We start from the raw sequence: 22,339 nt of genomic DNA on the forward strand, positions 1-22,339 counted from the left end.
ATGTAGGGATAACAGAGTAGTTCTCAAGTTCCATTTTGATAAGGGTGAGAAATGTCAATTTTGAATGCCTTTAGCATTGTTCTGGTTTAAGTTTGGAACGAGGGTCCAATTTTTACCCAACCATGCACAGCTGCCTATTATAATGGAAGCCAAATGTTAAAGGATAGGTGGAAGAAGGTGGGGGGCATGGGGAAAGGGGGGAAAGGAAAGAGAGAGAGAAAGAGACACATCCTCTATGCTCACCACTCTCATGGTTTTTTGGTCATGCATTATGTACTTAGTAAGGAGATTATAAGACTGAATGAAATTGTCAAGGAACTCATAGCAGGTCTGCCATCCTACTTTAAAAGTTATTCTCAATTCCCCCATAAGATGTGATTTCTTAAAACACTTTACCACTCTAGAAGGAGACTTAGATTTATCTATTTATCATCCAAAACCACTAAAGTAGACCCTTCCTCATACAGAGATTATTTTACTTTTTATTTTCTTAGTTATTAGTACTTACTTGTTATTTTCTTCTTATATTTCAACACTAAATTTTATTTATTTATTAATATTTATTTATTTTTGACATATACAGACATAGTGCGAGCAGCTGAGGGGCATAGAAAGAGGGAGACACAGAATCTGAAGCAGGCTCCATGCTCTGAGCTGTCAGCACAAAGCCCAACGTGGGGCTCGAACCCATGAACTGTGAGATCATGACCTGAGCCAAAGTCAGAAGCTTAACCAACTGACCCACCCAGGTGCCACCCGTTCTAATGTTAATCAACAGTGTATAATTAGAAATCAAAAAATTCAGTTTGGAGAACGTTCTCAGGTTCCAAAACATCATACATTGACTCAATAAGCTTAGTCTATTCCTTTACAAAATCAGTTTTGGATTTACACAGCTAAATCAATAGCAAAATGGGGAAAAGTGTAGAAATTAAGCCGCCATTTTCTAATATGGATATAGAAATATGATCTGAATATTTACATTTGCTAAGAAAAAAGAAAACTAGTTGCATCTAATAGTTATCTGTATGAATGAATTGCAAAAATCTGCCCAGAAGAGATTGAAAGATCTGCCCAGAAGAGATTAAAAAATCACCACAGCATTGCAATGGTGACCAAACTGATTCATTTATCCACTTTTTAATAGATCACAGACTGTTAACATATAATAATCATTTTGGTCACCATGGTCATGGATTGATGATTGTACCTTATTTAAAAAAAGAAAAAGACTGGAGTTGACAAGTCATCTAGTTTTACCTCTTTTTTATAGATGAGTCTGATAAAGTACATGGCAACTAAATGATGTGTGTCCAAGGTCATGGGCTTGAGATTAGAACAAAACTATTCCTAGAATAGAGATAAGAGGCCTTTCTTTTTTTAAATAATTTGTGGTAAAATAAAGCCCTATGTCTAAATAATTGTGTCTTTTGTTATGTTCTTACCATCTTCAAACTTGGCTCAAAATATAGTAATATGCAAAACTTACAACCCTAATAGGTCACAAACAGAGAGACACATGTTTAAAGTAATAATTAACTGGAAGATATTATCCTTCCAGGCTTTTGTTTACTGTGCAAACCCTACCATTTGTTCTGTGCTATTATAATTAAGTGGGAAAGTAATTAGTATGCCAATAGCTTTAATTTTAATATTTGAATATGTCTCAATTTCAGAGTAATTTAAAAATAATAAAAAGTTGTGCCTAATATAATAATGTTAGGTTGCATAAGAGTGCAAATCTATTATCCTTTTTTTTTTCAGTCTGTTTCAAGAGCTACGAACTAATCGGGTCTTATTGGTTGTGTAGTTAATTATGACATGGTCAGTACTGCAGGAGATTCTGAGTAAGTACAGAAAAAGATAGGGATGGTTTCACAAACCTTTAGGTAGATCAGTTAGGCAAATGATAGAAGCCATTTGAAAAGAAGAAAAAAAGACAAAACCACACGCAATAAAAGTCTGCACTAATGTTATTCTAATACACCTACGTAGGCAACTTGAGAGAGATTTTTTTTCAAAAAAGACAGTTCTTATAAAGTTTATATTTCCAAATCTCTTACATCCATTCTTCCCTGATTCTTTTCTGCTGTTTTTTAAGTCAGTGGTTTTCAAAGTATGGTCTATGGTCTCCAATAATCTCTGATACATTTCCACGGATTATGGAGTTCAAAATAATTTTATTGTTTTCTCTATCATATTGGTATTTGTAACTAATGGTGTAAAAGCAGTGGTAGGGAAAATGCTGGCTGCTTATGAGCAATGAAGATGGTAGCACCAAAGTACATTATAAGTCATTTTATTCTTCACTTTCCTGAATTCACAGAAAAAAGACAAAGCCAGTTTTACTTAAGAATGTCCTTGATGAAAAATTAAAATTTAATTAAATCTTACCAATAAGTACTTCTTTTTTCAATAGTCTGCCTGAGAGAAATGGGAAGCACACATGAAACATTTCTGTTGTATACTGCAGTACAATGATGATCTAGAAGAAAACCACTGTGTGAGTTTTGAGATCACTTTTCACAGAACATAATGTTTACTTGACAGAATGACAGAAAACTATAGTTATTCAGACCTGGGTATTTGTCAGTCATTTTCTCAAAAATATACAATGTGAGCATGTGTCTTCAAGTAAACCAACTGAGAATCTATACTGCCATTGATAATATTTGAGCTTTCTTTCAAGTAAAAATTATAATTTTGGAAAACTAATATTTACTACTATTAGCTTGACTGCTTCTAGATACTTAAAGGCTATTCTGATGAGATCAGAGGTAATAAATATAATTTCTTAAAATATCACATAATAAAATGTATCAATATTTGAAAGTTGAAAATAATGTCATTTGAACCAGTATTTTCCAAAAAAACTTTCTGAGTTATAATTCATGGGGAGAAGATCCATTCAAAGCACAAAGACGACCAATGGATTTTAATGTAACAACGTGTAAATTTATTGATATAGTGTTCAATTTCAATTGGAGCTAAAGTTTAATAAACTACCCCTAAGTTTTAGTGGGGTATTTAAGAAGAATATCCAAAGTTATGTTAGAGAGTTATTAAAGCATTCCTTCCTTTTCCAACTCTTGTCTGTGTAAGACCAGATTTTTTTCAGATCTATCAACTAAAACAAGATTGTTCTAAATACAGAAACAGATATAAGGATCCAGCTATCCTAAGTCAGACACTAAAGAGATTTACAAAATTATAAAATAACGTCACTTTTTGCATTGATTTTTAATTTGGAAAATTTATTTCATAATGTTTTATGTTTTCATAAAACTATGACATTTCTGTAAATAGCTTTATATTCAATAATTTAATTAAAATTAATAATTTAAAAATCTGTATTAATTTCTATGGAAAATTTTAAGGGAATAAAAGCAAAAGTTCTTTGCACCAACAATCATTTTTAATAGTGTAATGGGGCTCAAGACCAAACAGCTTTAAAGAAGAGTTGCTCTAAGAATCTACTTTCCTCCTACACTAATTGGTTCATGCTAACAACCTCCTCAAGGGGTCTCCCTAATTCTAACCCAGCCAAACAGGGTTCAGATTGGCATTTCTTTAAAAAAAATTAATGTTTATTTATTTTTGAGAGACAGAGAGACAGAGCGTGAGCAGGGGAGTGGCAGAGAAGGAGACACAGAATCTGAAGGGGGCCCCAGGCTCTGAGCTGTCAGCACACAGCCCGATGTGGGGCTCGAACCCACAAACTGTGAGATCATGACCTGAGCTGAAGTTGGACACTTAACCAACTGAGCCACCCAGGAGCCCCTCACATTGGCATTTCTAATGCACACATCTGATACAATACTCACCAGTAAGCAACCTTTCAATAATGGCCCTCTATTCTTATAGTGAAAAACTCCAACTCTATAACAAGGTATAAAAGGCCATCTTGATCTAGTGCCAAATTACCTCTAAAATTCACTTCCTCTCATGCTACACAGAAGGGTATGCCAAATACTTGTATACCCCTCTCTCTTGCCCTTGTGGCCGTTTACTTGAAATAGCCCACACTTTTCACCATAGGCATTCGTCTTCTCCACTTTGGGATTTTGGGCAGTATCATGTCCAGGAAGTCTTTCTTCCTGTTCTTGAAGCTTAGGGAGAAAATAGACCCTTCTTTCTTCTGAGCCTTTTTTGCTTCCTATATATGCATTTCTATCATGTTCCTAACCCTGTGCCTAATGCACATGAACATACAGATAACTGGGTTCCCCTTAATTTAGGAGGAAGAAAAACTTTGCCATCAATGTTGCCATAATTGGATTGTGCTTTTCAGTTGCTATTATTATTGGGTAGCTCAATACATATATACTTAGATATTGCCTTTAAGCCACAAATTTGCCCTGTTTTTGCCATACTCTGTAAACCACAGTTCTGCTTTGTCGCTGGCTCCCTATTATACTTTGTCTGATGTTCAGGCTATCTTTAAAGGTAAATACTTCTCAGGCTTTTCTATGCCTTTGGTCAAATTCCAGTGTGCTGAAATAATGGTTCCTGTCCACTTGGTATAGGCTGATAGCTGCTTTTACAGAGAGTATTTACTGAGAGAATATTCATCACTTGGTCATAGCCAGAACTCCTACCCTCTGATACTTATTTTAAAATGATACATCACTTGCTACCTTTTTCAACATTCAAGAAATACTCAAGTGTGCTTAGTCATTGCTATATTAATTACATCACTATATATAATCATTAAATGGCGCTTTATTGTTTTTAGAGCAGTCCTAGCATGGCACGTTTGGGTATTCTCTGAGAACCTTGAATTGTGAGGTAGCCAACTGGCATGTCTTCTCTACAGAGCATTGTAAAAAGTGTCCTATCCCGCCAAGTGCAAGTAAGGTGTATTAGATTATTATTTGAGTGTGTCTGTACATTAGGTCAGAGACAAACTGAAGGGAATTCAGAATAACAATAAAACTAATAAGGAGACTACAGGAGTTTGAAAGGAAATTTGGCTGAAATATATTAATTAAGGAATGAGTGGAGGTAGTCATGATGTCTTGCAACAAGTAGAGGTTTTAGAAATTAAAATACCTATTTCTCTTGTGATGTTATGTGAAAAATACAATTTGACAGCCCAAGCTATATTATGGTATATCTGGCATCAATCCACCCTTGAAATACTGAAACCCATATATTACATACTCACAGATCTTTGACACATGATGCTTTAAGGAGAATACAAATTGTACTACTATTAATAAATCTATTGAGAATGAGGGGAAAGTTTTAGATCCAGACTTTCCAATGGAATGACCAAAGACTGCTCCAGGAAAATGTCATATAAGGTCATGCTAGGACTCAAAGAATACCATAGAAAGTCCCTCAAAGTTGGGAAGAAGGAGGTGGGCTGCCTGAAGATTGCTTGACTTAAGTAAAGACTTGGCGTCACTGAATTCCTTCGCTTTTCATATTGTCTCCCATTTGAGCCAGACAGAGCATTTGCATGACATCCAACCTGAAAGAGCTAACAGGTACAGAAAGAAAGCCCCCAGGAAAAGCCTGTTCCCACAGGCCAAAAAAGAAACAAAACCAAAGAACCTTTTTGTCAATGCCCACCCTACTCCAGCTAAATACCAAGAGTCCCTGTCTCTGACAACAGAAAATCTTCAAGATCTAGGACCAGGCAAAAAAGCACAGTCCATTAATGGGAAAAAAATGATACAGTGGACTTACAAAAGTTAAAACTTTAGCTTGATGAAGAACTCTCTGAAGAAGATGAAAGGACAAGCTACAAACTGGTAGAAAAAGTTTATAAACCACATATCCTACAAAGAACTAGCATCTGGGATATATAAAGAACTCTCAAAACTCATATTTAAAAAACAATCAATTCAATTAGAAAATGAGCAAAAGATGTGAACAGATGTTTCACCAAAGAGGATATACAGATGAGTAATAAGCACATGAAAAGGTGTTCCACATCACTAGGCATTAGGGAAATGCAAATTAAAACTTCTTGTTATCATGTGTTCAAATCTTTTGCCCAATTTTGATTTGGTGTTCTGTTTATTATTGCATTGTGAGAGCTTCTGGAGAGATTATGTTTAGTGTTCTATTCTGAAAACACGTCCTTGACTAGGTATGTGTTTTGCAACTATTTTCTTTCACTTGCCTTTACTTGTTTTACAGTGTCTTTTAAAGAACAGAAGTTTTTAATTTTGCTATAGCTCAGTTTATGAAGATTTTCTTTATGAATTGTGCTTTTGGAGTTGTATTTGAGGAATCTTGATAATTCAATGTCACAAGATTTGTTTCCATATTTTGTTGCAGGTTTTTATAGGTTTAAGCTTTATAGTAAGTGTTTCTTATATGATGTGAATGAGTCAGACATTTCTTGTTTGTTTCAGCATGCGTGGAAGAATAATTTAGAGAGGTTTTATTTTCAAACATTGAATTCTCTTCCCCGAACAAAACCATTTCTCTTTGGATCTTGATAAATCTATAAAATAATGTAAACCTGTGAATGCAATACATATTGCTTTTTCTCTAATAAGAAAAAATACTCTTTTTTTGTACTGAATCACCAAGTCCTTCATTATCTTTAATGAATATTTCCATTACTTACTTACTAGCATCATTAGATTTCCTAAGGATAAATCAGGTTGGCATTTCTCTGCTCAACATTTGGAAGTCTTATGTCCACACTGTATTGATACTTACCATCCTCCAGCACAATGAGTATTTAAGATAGATGTAACTGGTATCATGCCTGTTTCATGATTTTTGCACATTATTTTTGTTACCTTATGTTAATACTTTTTTTCCCTTTCCTTACTGTAATGCAGCTAAATCAAAACTGCATTTCTGGTCTCTCCTCAAATATCTTTTCTCTACCCTCTCATAGAGTCCGGAGGCGAGTTCTGGGTTTCCTACAGGCAGAACCTTTTTGTGAGATGGATTTTAGACAAATAAACTCAAGGAATTAAAGCATGTTCAAATGTCCAAGGATGTTGTGAAGACTGACTTTCATTCCAGGTCACATTTCTGAGTCATTTGTTTTCTTGACAAAGTTGATGGCCTAATGTAGAACGGGACCCATTGGACTCCCTGCAGTGAAAACTTTGCTGTTTCTCTTTTTGAGAGCTAAGATATTATCTAACTGGGGCCGATGTGTGAAACTTGAAGTATTAAATTAAAATGCCAACTGATGTATTTTTACCACTACCAAACAACAACAACAAAACAAAGTATGAAATGAATGGTATAACATCAAGCAGAAATCATTAACAACATAGAGGTTTTGACGACCAGCTGTTAATGAAAGATTTGGTGATCAAAATTTGTGGCACAGTAAATTTAGTGGCTGTGGAAGCCTTCTTTCTGTACTTTTCCAGTCACCTGACTTTTCTAGTAACAAGGACTTTAATTAAAATTTTGGTTTTGATGTTTTTCTTGTTTCTCCTCTCCACAACTCAATTATGCAAACATTTCCTGAGAGTCAACTCGGATTATAGACTAGAGAAGTATAAGGTCTGGAGAAACTAATTGGAGGATGAGGAAATTTTCTGGGAGAAGGGAATTGAGCTTGGTTTTGGAGGATGGGTTCTGGAGAAACTTCCATGTCACTGAAGAGGGCATTCCAGAAAAGAAACCAGGGGCAACATGCTGAAAAGCTAGAGATATTTTCCATTAACTTAAATTATAAATTATCATAGATTGCTTAGCTGGGAAAGACTTGGGAGTTCACTGATTCCCCTGGTCTACCAATTGTGTGATTTTCATCCTCGGAGTTGGCAGATGTGACTCTACATCATGGAAAGAAAAGGGAGGCTTTTATTTTCATAAAAATATATTGTGCTAAAATTAAAATGTCAAATCAGTAGTCTTTCCCAATCACTTTATTTTACACAGAAGAAAGCAACCCAGTTGCAATTTTATGTACACAGAAATCCTCAACAGAAGGACTACATGCCATAAATTCCACTACTAGGTCATGTTTATAAATGTGCTAGAATTCTAGGTGGGAAATCCATTTTCCAGTAATTCCCAAGAAGTGAAATCAAAGTCCTTTTCAGGTGAAGTGTACATATGAATAACATGGAAAGATTAATTTCCCAAGGTTATTTTATATAATAAGTATAATTTATAAAACACATGGTTCAAGATTATCAACAGAAATGATGATCTACTGTCCAAATTAACACTACTATACTGAAAAAATACATTTCTAACTGTTATGATAGGAATAGTTTATCATCCATCTTTAGAAATATATTAATTATGCATTTTTTGAAAGATAATCAAGGGAAGGATACTTTCTAATGAAGGTTAACAATGGAAGAAAACTCAAGACTAGACTTCAGACAATGGAAGACTAGAAACTGAAATTCTCTTAAGTTCTAAAACGAATTAAGTCAACTCAGATATATGATTAAGAAAATTTTATTATGGAAACATACTTTTTTTTCCTTTTTACTTGTGGGATCTCTGGATTAAGCCTTTCAAAAGAATTATGTGGTCAAGACAATCAAATAAAATATCTGGTGTTATTTCCTTCCACATTTGGCTGAGTAACCAGACTGAACTGATCTTCATCAGATCAAAATACGTGACCAGAGTTTTCCCCCTGTTCTTTTGAATACCTTCTTTTGAAGTTCTGAAAATGGTAGCCAGAAGCAAAGAAAAGTTCAAATTCGTATTTTATTTCAAATTGTATAGAAAAAATAAAGTATTAGCTTTTGTACAGTAAACGTTGTATTATATAGCCAGCTATGTGGAAAGGAGTGTTCAGGTTTAATAAATAGTCTTGTTAAAAAGACGATCAATATTAAATATATGCTTAGCTTTATTTTTTCATTAGAATTTTTATTTTGAGATAATTGTAGATTTACATGCAGTTGTAAGGAATCAAAAGAGAGATTCAATGTATGCTTCACCCAGTTTCCCCCAATGGAAACACATTGCAAATCTATAGTACAGTATCTGTTCTATAATTTCTATTTGGTTCTTTTCAATACATTTTATTTCTTCAGAGAAGTTCTAATTTTTCATTTGGAAAACTATGGTACAATATCATTGCCAGGATATTGACAATGACAGCCAAGATACAGAACATTTATGTCACCACACGGATCCTTCATGATTACCTTTTATTTTTTTATTAGTTTTTTAATTGTCAAATTGGTTTCCATACGACACCCGGTGTTCATCCCAAGAGGTGCCCTCCTCAATGCCCATCATCCACTTTCCCCTCCCTCCCACCCCCCATCAACCCTCAGTTTATTCTCAGTTTTTAAGAGTCTCTTATGATTTGGCTCCCTTCCTCTCTAACTTTTTTTTTTTTTCCCTTCCCCTCCCCCATGGTCTTCTGTTAAGTTTCTCAGGATCCACATAAGAGTGAAAACATATGGTCTCTGTCTTTCTCTGTATGACTTATTTCACTTAGCATTACACTCTCCAGTTCCATCCACGTTGCTACAAAAGGCCATATTTCATTCTTTCTCATTGCCAAGTAGTACTCCATTGTGTATATAAACCACAATGAGATACCAACTCATGCCAGTCAGAGTGGCCAAAATGAACAAATCAGGAGACTATAGATGCTGGAGAGGATGTGGAGAAATGGGAACTCTCTTGCACTGTTGGTGGGAATGCAAACTGGGCAGCCACTCTGGAAAACAGTGTGGAGGTTCCTCAAAAAATTAAAAATAGACCTACCCTATGACCCAGCAATAACACTACTAGGAATTTACCCAAGGGATACAGGAGCGCTGATGCATAGGGGCACTTGTACCCCAATGTTTATAGCAGCACTTTCAACAATAGCCAAATTATGGAAAGAGCCTAAATGTCCATCAACTGATGAATGGATATGCTGAACTTTAAAAACCATTCAGGGACCTCTTTATTTTATACATTTTTCAAGTTAAAGAACTCAATCTATTTTTATCTATGTTAATCATATTTTAGTTTCCACAAAACAATGCACTAGGAAATCTCAACAATGGCCTATTTTCTTGTCATTTTCCATTATAATTTAAAAATTTTAAAACAAATAAACCACTGTTGCAGTGTGAATATAGCAGAGTACTATTTAAAATCCAAGATATATCTTCCAACGTATTAGAAACTATAAATATTCAGGGCACCTGGGTGGCTCAGTCTCTTAAGTGCCTGACTTTGGCTCAGGTCATGATCTCATGGTTCATGGGTTTGAGTCCCGTGTCTGGGTCTGTGCTGACAGCTCAGAGCCTGGATCCTACTTTGGATTCTGTGTGGGTGTGTCTCTCTCTCTCTTTCTTTCTGCCCCTCCCCTGCTCACACTCTGTCTCTCTATCTCTCTCTTAAAAATAAATAAACATTAAAAAAATTAAAAAAAATAAATATTCAAACATTTGCTATCAATCTTTTTAATCTCAGAGTTTTACTTCCTTACCGTTAGGATTACTGGTTTTGATATTCAATTTTCATTCTGTGAGAATGTGATACTTGCACCTAAACTTAAATTTCTGAGGTTCAAATGACAAGAAAACTCAAACACTAAGTTTAGTTTAATTAGCAAAAAGTTAAGCTCTGGTAATATTTATTCTACCAATGCTTACATGTAAGTGTTCTAGTCAGTTGAATTGATTATTTATTCAGAAAGGAATATTCCCAGAGATTTAATTACAACATACAACTGAGTATTTTCAGATTTATACTATGTTAGAAAGGTGAACCTATCTTAATTCAAATATCATCCATTTACCATGTGCATATATCAACTCTTCCTATATACAAGTCTTTATGCCTATATTAGCAGCAAATAGTTGGGTTCACATATCAAATATAAAGAGGATATCTATATTGACACCTAAATTCATAATTAAAGTTATTTATGAAAGGGTTGATTTTATCATCAGCTGTAGGAAAAGGGCATACATGAACTAACCCAGGTCATATCACAATTTTTTCTCCCTCCACTGATTACTCGTTTCTTATAGTTTTATTGTGGCCTTACCAGTATTGCTCATATTTACTAGCTGTTTTCTTGTCTCCTCAATCAAACTAGATTTAAACCTGTGTGAATTCAAGAAAGTATCTGTATGCTTTAGCATCCCGTGAAATACACTTTGTTCACATTAATAATATCCAATTTAGCAATGTAGCAATTTGGGAGGTAAGATATTGCCTAATGAAACATTCATCAACATATTATCTTACTCCTCACTCATTCTGCTCTGCTGTGTGTTTTATTTCATTCATTTCTTTTGTTTTATATGTTTTACTATCTAATAATCTTTCTTCAAAGTGGAGATAAAATTATAACTTAGTAGGAAGGTTTCCGGGACAAAAAGCAGCAAAGATGACTGAAATCATACAGGATGGAAAGTCTTTTTAATTGTTCTAGATCTTAGAAGATTACTTTTCTTTATCATTTTTTTTCTTAGTTTTAAATGTTCTTGTAAAAAGGACAGCCTTTGTTTTCTGATTAAACACAAATGTAGTTCAAAGGAAGGAGTAAACTGATTATTTCAGAAATATCTGTTCAAAATATGTATCTAAAATAATAAAGCATATGGCAGTAAATCAAAGGGAACACACTTACAAATTAAAACATGAAATCCTAATTATGATACCTTGCATTGCAAAGATGCCAGTTTTTGTGAAACTAATTAGTCTTGTATAATGGAAAACTATAATTGAGTCTATATGGTTATGAGAGATGAAATTGAAAACAATTGCACATTTTGTGACATTTATATTTCTAAATTATCAAACATAATTGTTTTTTTTTATTTTTGCAGGTAATTGGCTTGCAATTTTTATCAAGTTATTGGAATATATTCTTGCTCTGAAGTATTTTCATAATCCATATTCCAACAACTTCTTCATTTCAGACTTCATAATGTGTTACACTTTTAACCCATTACTTAGCTGCAAGAAAATATTTTTACTAAAAAAGAATACTTTATGGATAAACTAATAAAATATTTTATCACACTTTCTCATGGATACAATCCTTTTTATTATACCATTGATATAAATATTCAGATGGGGAGCCTGGATGGCTCAGTAGGTAAGCGACTGACGTCAGCTCAGGTCATGATCTCACCATTTGTGAGTTCAAGCTCCACGTTGGGCCCTGTGCTGCCAGCTGTGAGCCCGGAGCCTGCTTCTGATTCTGTGTCTGCCTCTCTTACTGCCCCTCCCCTGCTCGCACTCTGTCTCTGTCTCTCTCTCTCTCAAGAATAAATAAACATTAAAAAATAAAATATATAAATATTCAGAAATGTTTAAAAACGGGGGATTGTTAACTGTCAATCTGAAATCATAATACTGTGTAAAGTCATTATTGAAACTCTTGTGTTATTTTTTTTATAAAGCTGTAATTTTTATTTTTGACATTTTCAAGTATGAAAATGTTAAAAAACAAAAAACAAAAAACAAACAAACAAACAAAAAAACACTAGGGCCACCTGGGTGGCTCAGTCAGTTAAACATTTGACTCTTGGTTTCGGGTCAGGTCATGATCTCATGGTTCAGGAGTTGGAGCCCCCATCAGACTCTGTGCTGGCAGTGCAGCGCCTACTTGGGATTCTTTCTCTCTCTCTTTCTCTTCCCCTCCCTTGCACACACACACACACTCTCTCTCTCTCTCTCAAAAATGAATAAACTTAAAACATATTTTCAAAATGTTAAAAAAAACTAAAAGAACTGACAAAAGATCATCTATTCAAGAGAACCAGAAAAGAGAAAGTAAAATGTTACTACAGGTTATGAATTCAAAGAGGATCACATTAAGTAATTTATGTTTGAAGGAAAATAGGGAAATTTTTTAGAAAGAATTATTTGATTAAATTGGCAAATACGTGAGGCCTTGTTAAGTATTGTATTGGTCAACTAATGAGTGACCAGAGTCTATAAAAGTTCCAAAAAATTCCAAATAACAGAGGAATCGGCAAACAAATGTTTATTTTGCATGTGCCCTTCCCATTCCAGTGCATGTCCTGAATGACTCTGCCCTGCACACAGAGACCTCGTGGAAGCTATGCTGCCTTTTGTTAGCATTTTTTTATCTGGACCATGAGTCCACCTTGTACATTGCAACAAAAAAGAAAGAATCCTCTAAGTAAAAGCTTTACCCCAGAAGCAAACCCAATCACTTCTCACAGCCCGTTGGACAGAATTAAGAATCTATCACCAGCTTAACATCAAGGAGCAGAAAAATATAGTCTTCCCTATAGATCCAGAAAGAGAGGAAAATTAGATGTTAGTGAGTACTAGTGTTCATCACTGCATAATATTAAAGGTAATTCTATTATATTTTAGGTGACGAATTACCATTCTCTGTCTTAAAAATATTTAACCAAATTCAAATACTCAAATTTTAGTTGTTGCATTTTAATGATGCATCCATTTTTCAGTCTAAGTAGTAGGTCTTCTTTTATGAAACAAATTATGATAAAATTATATTATTGTCTTATATTTCTATTTGAATATGCTATTTCAAATATAGTTTGTTCATCTAAATTTCTTGCTGTCCATTTTGTAATTTTTGTGGGATAATTCTTATTACAAATCTAAATTTAGTAAAAAGAAATCTGAGTATAAAGTAAGAGAAAGAAAAATTTCACTATAAATATCCTCATTTACACATTAAAATTATGAAAAAAAATAAATTGAGTCAGGTAAATTGTGACTATAGAAAAACCCTATTCAGATATTAAAATAATAATCATGAAATATTAATTGGAAGTATAGAATTAATTTAGAGTGAAAAAGTTGAAATTAAGCAAAATATGTAATTGCATGGATATGGGAAAAAATGAAAAGAAATTCAGAAAAACTGAAGGTATATGATGAGTTAGGATGGTAGAATTTTAAATGAAGTTTAGTTTTTAATTGTCTTTTTGGTGTGATGCTTACAAAATGAAATATAAAATAATAATGTTTTTATGGTTCTGAGTATATTTGTTCGGCATACACTGATGCAAATTCTATCAATTACACCAGCATTTTCTATTAAGTATAGGGATAGAACCAATTAACCAGTAACATTTACTGAGTGATTACTGTCCTAAGAACTTTAAATGTAACACTTTAAATGTACTAACTTGCTTAATATTTAATACAACCTAGTAAGGTGAGCTCCATTATTACTCTGTTCATATGAATAGGAAAGCTACAGAAAACTTCCATCACAAGCCCAAGCTTACCAAATTCGTAGGTGCTGGGATGTAGGCATGACCACTTGGTCCCTTCTCTTCACCACCACATAGGCTGTATCCCATAGCTTACTGCAAACAGAGGGATATAAATCCGCATTAGAACCAAAAATTATGCTAAAGAAAATTAAGGAGGTGGAAGAAAAGGGTAGGAGAGGCAAAGGAGGAGGAGTGACAGGAGATCCAAGAGGTAAAGAAAAAAATAGATTGAGAAGACAGAAATACTATTAAAACTATTTCAAAGTATGATTTTAATGGAGTTTTAACACAATATAAATAATATAAACTAATACAAAATGGACAATTTAGGTCTTTTAATAGGTACTAAAGATTTTCTTTTTTCTAGATTTAATTTAAGCTCTGATCTTGTTTCTTTCAGAAAAAAAAAAAAATTACTTCATTTAGCTCGGCACTGTTAACACCAGATTTTGTACTGCAGCTAAGGATCCATACACAATTCTTTTGAACCAATCATAGGCTTCTAATTCTCATTGCCACGTTATAACACAGACTCTTGTTTCTTGCTCACATCAGTGTAAGAGCCTTACCACGTGTTCTCCTGCCTTTATTTCCCCTTTACCACATCCCTATACATACTCTTTCCCTTCCTCCCTCCTCCACTAATCTCTTAAATGAAGAGGTACAATGGTAGAATTTTAAATGAATGTTAGTTTTTAATTGTCTTTTTGGTGTGATGCTTACAAAATGAAATAAAACAAAATAATGATGTTTTTATGGTTTTGAGTATACTTGTTTGGCAAATTCTACCATTCATCCTAAACTCTTTCTGAAACATATTTCCACATGGGTCATTTTGTACATAAAGATCTGTGATGTCTTTTTATTTCTTGCTGAATTGGTCAAATGTGGTTTGACATGTTTCATCTTTTAATCATTACCCCTAAATCGAGAATCTCCTTCCATCTCTATTTCAGCTCTCTCGACTTCCAGCTGAAATGGGGATAGGACATTGTATGTAGTATATTAACTTAATCAGACTATGACAAGCCATAATTTATAAGCAAAGGACAGCTTTTGTTATTTTTGCTTATTTTTATAGTAAAGAGAGTATCAATTAAGAAACACATTACTTTGTCAGATAGCTATTTCTTCATACCAAATAATCCCAAACCTTAGTGGTTTAAAATAACATTTAAATTATCTTGTAATTCTGCATTTAACTGGGTGGTTTTACAATCTAGATGGTCTTGGGTGGGTAGGTTCTATTGCACCTTCTCATGTTTCTGTTGTCAGCTGCTCTGCAGTGAGAAGCTGGATGATTGATGAAGTCCTCCCTCACATGTATGGTGTTTGGCAAACTGTTTTCCCACTTATGCTGGTTTCGCTCCACATGCCTTCTCATCCTCTCACAAACCCCTATATTATTCACCTGGTGGCTAAGATTTCCACTTTCAATAAAAACAACAAAACAACCTCAATGTCCAATATATTTCAAGCATCTGCATCTGCTACTTTTACTGAAGCCCCATTGGCTCAAAAAGTCACATGGCCAATCCAGATTCAAGGGCTGGTGAAGTCAGATCCAGCCCTTGATAGAAGATTAATAATTTATATCTGTCCATTTCATCTAAATTGTCAATATTTTTGCGTAAACATATTGAGAATATCCCTTTATAATACTGGTGATATTACTATGGGGATTTATTGTCTCTATTTTCAAAGTTGGTATTCTTTTACTACACGGACCAGAGAATTATAATTAATCCCATGGAGTATATTAACTGAAATCACATAAAACAAAAAAAGTACAGAAGCAGTTTTCAAGTAGTCTGGGTAGTAGAACATGTACACACGTGTAATAAACACAGTAAGTTTGTGTATAAACGAACACCTTATTCACAGATGTAACCATAAACTACTTTTCCAAGGATACTATGTAGTTAATATCTGGGCATATTTTTTAAGAGGAACGAGATAAAAACTAAAATTTGATTAATATAATTCCGCTGCTCTCTCTACGACACTGTACACCAAGTGCTGGGACATGTAAAGACAGGTATGACTGCTTCAGGGAAGCACAGCTCTCCACCTGTAGCCCACGTGCAAGAAATCCGATTAATTAACCCCCACCTGTTGGCAATCATTATTCTGTGCATGCGCTGTTAGGAAGGGAAATGACAGTTCAGAGTGATATTGAGCTTAATGATGTTCTAAACCAGAAAACATGGGGTTCTGACAATGAAGTCTGTCCAATTTTTTTTCACATTCTTCTCTACTGTATAACAAGATGGGTCATTCATTAGAGCCACATGAATATATTTACTGTGAAATAAAAGTGCATAATTTAAAGTATCATATACTTTCTGAAATCTTATGAAGTGCTTCACTGAAGCACACAGAAGTGTGGATTTTCTCATGCTGACAAGTTAAAATTTTCAAGATAATCCATTCTATATTATTCATTCTAAATACATCTGCCCATGCACATTTTATGTTTTTCCTATATTTGTTGTGTACTATAATACTTTTCTACAGTGATAGTTTGCCAGGTTTTTTGCTTACTAAATTCACAGAAATAAGTGTGACATAACAGATAACTGACTTCATACTATGAATGCTCAGGCTATGAATTCCCTGTTGAGGATGATGTATGGCTCTACAATTCTATAAAACACTAAAATACTATAATAACAAAGTATCTTTTATTAAAGACTTAATCTTTTGATTTATTGAACTCTTATTAGTGTTAAAAATATAGATATGGTCTAGAATATGTATATGATAATGATAAAGTGCAAATTCCTTAAAATCAGCTTCAACCAATAGCCTCATCCCTATATATACACAGGCACTTTTCATTTCAACCACATACTACTACCCAAAATTATTTCAGTAAACCATGTATTCTTACTTCTTTGTTTTGGGGGGCAAATAATCTATTCATTTATTTATTGTAGGCCTACCATGTTCCAGAAACTGTTATCAAAACTGAAATATACAAATCAACAAATAGAAAGCAAAAACAGTTGCCTCCATCTGTCACTTTAGGAGTTCAACAGAAAAATATAAGCTGACGTTATTTTGGGTACCATCAGCATAGAGGTCATGTTGATTGAGAGACAGAGAGAAATTGGGGGAGGGGCAGAGAGAGAGGGAGAGACTGTTAAGCAGGCTCAACACTCAGAGTGGAGCCTGACATGGGGCTCTATCTCACAATTGTGAGATCATGAACTGAGCTGAAAACAACAGTCTGATGCTTAACTGAATGAGCCACCCAGGAGCCCCAGCATACAGATAATATTTAAATGCATGAGATGTAATGAAATCACCAAGGGAGTGAGTGTAGAAAGAGGGAAAAAAAGGCACAAGGGCTGATGTAAAGTCTCCAGCAATGAGACTAGTAGACTCCATGGATGGGAGGTCACAGTTAGGTAAAAGTTTGTTGGGTATATAATTCTAGAGGAATGAACTAGAAGGAAGGGGGAGTAATCAATAATGAGATGTATAAAAATGAAATTATGGAAAGGTTACAGGTTTAGGAATTGACATGGTCTAGGGTTTAACCGAAGGAATAACTGGGGATTAAAGAAACTGGGAGGCCAGAGTGGGCAGGATCCTCTCCACATGTATTCTAATCACCAAAAAAGAAGACACGAGTAGATTTGGAGAAAACAATAAAATAATGTTTAAAATCACTGAGAGATGAAACAAGTGCTCAGATACTTCTAGATTTTAACACTATGAAGAATTGAAGTGATGAAACAAAAGACAGAAAAAAAAAGAAAAGAAGAAAAGAATCAAGATGGTTGCAAGGAAAATAGAAGAAGAGAGGTATGGAACTATCAATGAGGAAACAAAGAAAAAGTACTCCACCTTTAAGACTAGTGGATATAGGGGTAAAAGAAAAACAAGTAAACAAAAGTATCATTAGTGGAGATCCAGGTTCCTTTTAGAGTAAAATGCTAAAGGAAATGCTCAAAAAGGAGGTTGATGAGGTTTTGCTACTGATGGACCAAGAGGACCCTCAAAAGGGGGATGGTGAGAAGGGGATTGAAAAGGGATTTTTCAGGGTTAGATGACAAGCAGGAGACCACCCAGGAGGTATGAGAAAGTCTGAGGCTTTCTGTGGCAACTGCAGAAATATCATGAGTTGAATCCTAGTGGAATTAAGTTAAATAGTTTTAGCAAAAGGGTGGTCCTTGTGGAATGTGAAGCAGTGAAGATTCCATTGTGCAGGGGTAAAGATGTTGTCAGAGGCTGTGTAGACAATGGCTATGACTGTGAGTTCCACCTACCTTTTGTTGATGAAGAGTTGAAGACTTGGGGAATACTCCCCATCTCTGAAGGTCCAATTAAAATGTTGATCTATCTTCTCTGGCAGTCACAAAGAAGCCAACTAATGTCCCCTCCATGTTTCCTTAGCACTGTGTTAGTCCAACTATCACTATATCCGCCTGCCTGACTTTCCTACTAGACTGTGAGACTCTTCCATGAAGGATAATTTAATACCCACAATGGGTACCATATGGTTTGGTAAATACTTCCTCTCGAGAAGATACTGTAGTTGCTAGGTGAAAGCATAATACTTTAAATCACGACTTCTCAAACTCTAATGCAAACACAGATCCCATAGGGATCTTTTATTTTTTTTTCAATATATGAAGTTTATTGTCAAATTGGTTTCCATACAACACCCAGTGCTCATCCCAACAGGTGCCCTCCTCAATACCCATCACCCACCCTCCCCTCCCTCCCACCCCCCATCAACCCTCAGTTTGTTCTCAGTTTTTAAGAGTCTCTTATGCTTTGGCTCTCTCCCACTCTAACCTCTTTTTTTTTTTTTTCCTTCCCCTCCCCCATGTTCTTCTGTTAAGTTTCTCATGATCCACATAAGAGTGAAACCATATGGTATCTGTCTTTCTCTGTATGGCTTATTTCACTTAGCATAACACTCTCCAGTTCCATCCATGTTGCTACAAAGGGCCATATTTCATTCTTTCTCATTGCCACATAGTACTCCATTGTGTATATAAACCACAATTTCTTTATCCATTCATCAGTTGATGGACATTTATGCTCTTTCCATAATTTGGCTATTGTTGGGAGTGCTGCTATAAACATTGGGGTACAAGTGCCCCTATGCATCAGTACTCCTGTATCCCCCATAGGGATCTTTTAAAATGCAGATTCTGCTATCTTGGTTGGTCCAAGGTTCTGCATCTTGCTTAGAAATGAGGTTATGCATTTCTTTCTTTTTTTTTTTTTAACATTTATTTATTTTTGAGATGGAGCATGAGCAGGGGAGGGGCAGAGAGAGGGAGACACAGAATCTGAAGCAGGCTCTAGACTCTGAACTGTCAGCACAGAGACCTACACAAGGCTCAAACCCAGAAACTGAGAGATCATGACCTGATCCAGTCTGACGCTTAGCCGATTGAGCCACCCAGGCGCCCCTCAGGTTCTGCATTTCTTAAAAATGCAGGGCCTGATCTTACAACCATGAGATCATGACCTGAGCCCAAATCAAGAGTCAGACACCACTCACTGACCCACCAAGGTGCCCTGAGGTTCTGCATTTTTAATAAGAGCTCATGTGGTGGGGTGCTGCTGCTACTGGTCCTCAGCCTAACTTTGAGATGCTGGCTTTTAGAATATATCAAATGGTAGGCATTTAGACATTCAAATATGTAATATATATATTATATAATTATACATTATATGTCATATTTTATAAGAAACATGTTATATATTTTATATGCATAAGACATAATACATATTAAAACAAAATAAAATAAAACTTTTATTTTAACTTTAATGTCTTCTCTATCAAAGTATGCCCTTGACCAAAATATTATATTTGGCTTCATTTATAATTTATACACACAGTCTTTCTTATTCAAGCCCCTAATTACTGTTATCTCTATGGAATTATAAGGCATATATTTTCAGAGAAAATATATGAACACTTTTATTTTTCCTAATGTACCAAATTCAAGGTCCTATCCTGATCATTAAATTTACAACCTTCAGGATTAAATTTTATTTTTCATCTCAGCCTTCTTATATGATCTCTCTGGATTTTGTTATTATAATATTGTCTTAAGCTTGCTATTTTTTCTATTAATACTTTTCTCTTTCTCCCTCATATCATACTTTCCCTTAGAATGTTAATTCATTATATCTTATATTAAACTTAATTATTTTCAACACCAAGCTAGTTGTTTCAGTATTCAGTTTTTGTATTGTGAAAATATGAAAAACATGATGCCAACAAATTTGAAAATATATATTTAACGGACCAATTCATGGAACATCAATAAGATAAATGACTGACCTTGCATGAGAAATGGCTGAAATCCCACAAGAGGCAAAGTTGGCAAGAAGACACTGGAATGCTTTCCCACTAGTCTCTGGAACAAACCAAGGATATCCATGTGTCAACTTCTATCAGACATTGTACTAAAGGTCTTAGTTGGTGGGAAAAAATTTTTTTGAAAGAAATACACTGAAGGCATGCAGATCAGAATGAAAAAGTAATATGTTTTCACCTACAGGGGATATGATCCTATATGTAGAAAAATGGTAAGGGGAAAAAAATGACAAAAACTAATAAATGAGTTCTACAAAGTCACAGGATACAAGTTCGATATTCAAAATCTACTTATCTCTATATACTAGCAACAATCTCAAATAAAATTACAAAACAGTTCTATTCACAATAACATCAGAATAAAATAAACTACTTTGGAGTGAATTTAACAAAAGAAATGTAAGACGTATATACTGAAAATTACAAAACATTGAGAAGACAATTAGGATCAAATAAAAAGACATTTTATGTTCACTGATTGGAAGGCTTACTATTGTCGCAATGGCAATTACCACCAAATTGATCTATAAATTCAGTGCAATCTCTATCAAATCTCAACATGCTTATTTGTAGAAAATGAAAAGTTTATCCCAAAATTTATGTGGAAAAACAAAGGAACTAGAAGAGCTAAAACATATTTGAAAAAAAAAAAAAAAGAAAGAAAGAAATACACATTGGAGAATTATTTGATTTTAACTTACTTTAAAATAATGCAGACAGTGTATAATCATAGTATTAATAGATCAACGGACCAGAATTGGGAGTTCATAAACAGACCCTTACCTTAAAGTCATTTATTTTCAATAAAGATGTCAATACAATTTAATAAGGGAAAAATATGGTTGGGGTGCCTGGGTGGCTCAGTCGGTTGAACGTCTAACTTCAGCTCAAGTCATGTCTCCCTCTCTCTCTCGCCCCCCCACTCTCACTCTGTCTCTCTCTCAAAAATAAATAAACATTAATTTTTTTTTAAATAAAGGCATATTCTTTTATAAATGGCCCTGGAACAGTTGGTTGTACACTTGCAAGGAAAAAAACAAAGGTGGAAGAGAAAGAGAAAAGACCCTTATGCACACCATAAACATAACATAAACCCAAAAATTATACCTCTAGGAATCTAGCCAAGAAAAGTGTTTCAAAGTCCACAAAAACATGTATGCAAATTATTCCCAGAAATATTAACCACTTATAAGAGCCTGAAGTGGAAATAATCTACCTGTAGGTGATCATTTGAAGAAAAAAAATAAAAGAGAGTATATCCACAAAATGGGATAATATTCAATAATTTAAAAAAAAGTACTGATAAATGCTACAACATGGGTGAACCTCAAAAATAGTATTCTAAGTGAAAGAGCTGAGAATATACAAAAGAATATGTATACTTTTTTGTCTGAAATGATTGGAAAAGACAAATTTATAGAAACAGATACCAAGGAGTATTTTCTCAGGCTGAGAATGGGAGTGATTAACTGTAAACAGGAGGAGGCCATCTCAGGATGACTGAAATGTAAAGAGTGACCAACCACTTGGCCTCAGATGGAAGTGTATCCTGGGATGTGGTACCTGGGGTGTTAATTTACTAAAATCACTGAATTGTACACTTTCAACAATTGACTTTAGGGATATGTAAACTGATAAACAGAACAATAAAGCTACTAAAATAACAGAATGATAAAAATACTAGATAAATTTCAGAAATAGTATCTTGAGGGGCACCTGGGTGGCTCAGTCGGGGTCTGCTTAAGGTTCTCTCTCTCTCTCTCTCTCTCTCTCTGCCCCTCCTCTGCTCATGCACACAGGCTCTCTCTCTCAAACGTTTAAAAAGTAATATCTTCATTAT

The 22,339-nt window shown here is 34.5% G+C and overlaps 1 long non-coding RNA gene across 1 annotated transcript; it reads right to left on the reverse strand.

Moving 5' to 3' along the window:
* Window positions 1–2,398: 2,398 nt before the first annotated feature.
* On the reverse strand, window positions 2,399–20,539 carry LOC107179316. Its single transcript, XR_001509915.1, has 3 exons — window positions 20,464–20,539; window positions 14,160–14,240; window positions 2,399–2,424 (listed from the first exon to the last, which is right to left on the reverse strand). It is a non-coding gene; the product is annotated as an uncharacterized LOC107179316 (long non-coding RNA).
* Between the last annotated feature and the right edge of the window lie 1,800 nt (window positions 20,540–22,339).

Source organism: Panthera tigris, chromosome A1 (genome assembly GCF_018350195.1).
Source record: "Panthera tigris isolate Pti1 chromosome A1, P.tigris_Pti1_mat1.1, whole genome shotgun sequence".
Taxonomy (NCBI): domain Eukaryota; kingdom Metazoa; phylum Chordata; class Mammalia; order Carnivora; family Felidae; genus Panthera; species Panthera tigris.